Source organism: Sorex fumeus, unplaced genomic scaffold, assembly GCF_029834395.1.
Source record: "Sorex fumeus unplaced genomic scaffold, SorFum_2.1 ptg000024l, whole genome shotgun sequence".
In the NCBI taxonomy this organism is placed as follows: domain Eukaryota; kingdom Metazoa; phylum Chordata; class Mammalia; order Eulipotyphla; family Soricidae; genus Sorex; species Sorex fumeus.
The window spans coordinates 41,212,559-41,215,580 of record NW_026606081.1 but is presented as its reverse complement, the minus strand read 5'-3'; the positions used below and the strand labels follow the sequence as shown (position 1 = coordinate 41,215,580).

General features: G+C 34.4%; 1 pseudogene; it reads left to right on the top strand.

Moving 5' to 3' along the window:
- Nucleotides 1-2,233: 2,233 nt before the first annotated feature.
- On the top strand, nucleotides 2,234-2,785 carry LOC130023620 (60S ribosomal protein L21-like; annotated as a pseudogene).
- The last annotated feature ends 237 nt before the right edge of the window (nucleotides 2,786-3,022 follow it).

Below are 3,022 nucleotides of genomic sequence, written 5' to 3'. Positions count from 1 at the left end.
GTTGTTCATCGATTTACTCGAGCGGGCCCAGTAACATTGTGAGACTTCTTGTTACTGTGTTTGGCATATCGAATATGTCATGGGGAGCTTACCAGGCTTTGCTGTGCGGGCAAGATACTCTCGGTATCTTGCTGGGCTCTCCGAGAGGGACGGAGGAATTGAACTCGGGTCAGCTGCATGCAAGGCAAACGCCCTACCCGATGTGCTACCCAAGAGATTAAACTTCACACTGCATATTCCAACAACTCAAAGAAGTAATTAGAGTCAGAGGTTTACATGTGGAAATGTTCATTATGGCACTTTATAAAAAGTGCCAAAAAATATAAATTTAGGAGACTTATAAAACATAGAGAAATATAAAATATGTAAAACAAATATTTTAAAAGTTTATGGTATGCTTGGCGCATTAAAAAGTAAATGTTTAACTAGGAGAGGACATTTTGTAACTTTAAGAATGCATATCTTGCACTCAAAGCATATTTAATGAAATGGAAAATCCTCACAATTTATAAAATATATATATATAAATAATAATCTCCACATTCTAACACCCCACAGAATCCACATAAATGTTGTCAGAAAAACATAAAATTAGATTAGTATTAGATATACCATAAAAAATATATACCAAAATTTTAATGTTATTCTTAACACAATTTGCTACTGTATTTAATTTTGGTTTTCAAAATGAAAATAAAATTAGCATATATTCCTTTAAATATCTCCAAATATGAACATATGCTGTATGCAGAATAAAAACAAAATATTAAATAAACATATATAGTTTTACACCTATAATTTTTAAAGATTTTATATTCTTATATGGTCATTATTAAAGGTAGTATGAAAGCTGAGGCAGTAATAAGTGTTCTTATCTAAAATATTCAAGTTTACATTTTCCTTTTGACCTAAGGGTAGAGGATGTTATTTGTAACTCATCCAAACTCATCTTTAAAAATTTAACAAGACAGTTCAGTAATCTATTTTTACCATAAATCTATTTTGAGCAAGAATGCTGATAACCTGAGGGTTAACATATATTCATTATTATTTTTAAAGCAGAATCAGAAATAACATAATCCAAACAGTCCCATCCTTCTCTACAACTGAAAAGAAAAAGTCACTGACTACCTTTTGAACTTTTTCCCCTTGGGTTTCTCATAGCCTAGTGTTTTTAGTTCCCATGAGTAAAGCACATTCTTAAAGCTGTAAAGTGTGAGAACGTTGTCCTGGAAACGAACTGCTAATGTGAAATTACCAAATATATCTGACTACTTTATAACCTTTACAACTTTGAAGATCAAACCAGAAAAAAAAAATGAAAAGGAAAAGGCTAACAACTTTTCTGAACACTGTGAACTTTTGTTAAAATGTGTAATTTTTGAGTATTTGAGGGAAGAGCTTTCCTGAAATCTCACCATTCATCTTGATTCACACTCCCAAGCTTGTGGGAACGTAAAGTCATCACTACGTTTCTGCATATTATCTTATGGCTTATCATAAAATTGTCTGTGCAAGTTCAGATTTTGGATCAAAAGGTTCATCAGAAATGATACCTATTATATAATTTGCTTGAGTTGTATAATATCTTTTATGAGAAGCAAAGGTTGAAAAAAATCAGATTTTCTGCCATGGGAAAAAAATGTTTTACATTCTAAATATAATTTGACCAGCTGAAAAAGAAATCATTTTGATGCATTCAAAGCCCCTAAAATCATCCATCATCTATTTGAAATTGTACAAGCCCAAGATATGGAGCATGGATTATAAAGTGTGTTTTTTAGCTGGAAGCAATTCAAAAGAATCTGAATTTGAAGACATAAGGCTCAAACATTGACTATGATGATAAAACAGAAAATATATAAACTCGTATGCTTCCCACAGAACTGAATTTGAATTCTTGGTATAATTAAGCATCTGATTTTAATAGGCCATGAATGGGAACCAAGGTTTTGTACATCTAATAAGATTCCAGTTCAGGTCTAATAAGACAAACTATTAGACTAAATATTAGTGTGACAGCTGTTCCCCGTATACATATTTAATAATATAATTATTATTACTTAAGATTCCATAAAATTGGGGGAAAAATAACATTACTGTCTCCCATCTCTACTGTCATCTTAATCCATCACCCTTATTATTATCACTTTCTTAGCCTTCTAGTCATTTTCTCTGCCCTGGTCTCATTCTATCTTATTCATTCCCTATATTAAAACACTAAAATACCTTTCGGCCGGAACCGCCAGCGTTCAGTAAATCGCAAAAATGACCAACACAAAGGGAAAGCGGAGGGGCACCTGCTATATGTTCTCCAGACCTTTCAGAAAACATGGAGTTGTTCCTTTGGCCACATACATGCGTATATACAAGAAAGGTGATATCGTAGACATAAAGGGAATGGGCACTGTCCAAAAAGGAATGCCCCACAAATGTTATCATGGCAAAACTGGAAGAGTCTACAATGTTACCCAGCATGCCGTTGGCATTGTTGTTAACAAACAAGTCAAGGGTAAGATTCTTGCCAAGAGAATTAATGTCCGCATTGAGCATATTAAGCACTCTAAAAGTTGAGACAGCTTCCTGAAACGGGTGAAGGAAAATGATCAAAAAAAGAAGGAAGCCAAAGAGAAAGGAACTTGGGTTCAACTGAAGCGCCAGCCTGCTCCACCCAGAGAAGCACACTTTGTAAGAATCAATGGAAAGGAGCCTGAGCTGCTGGAGCCCATTCCTCATGAATTCATGGCATGAGAAGTGTTGTTTAAAAATAAAGAAACTCCTGGACTATAAAAAAAAAAACACCACAATAAATCCTTCCAAAACTCGTCTGGTTATCATTTTCAGCTGTTTAGATTTTTCAGTAAAATAATGTAAGTTGTCCTTGAGGCCTGTCATGTATGACTGGCTTAGCCCCTGATCGTCCCACACTCACACATATACCACCAGTATGCGAGAGTTTGAAGGATTTCCTTCAAATGACCTTCTTAAACCTCTGTTTAAGCCAGCCCTGTGGCGTGATCCT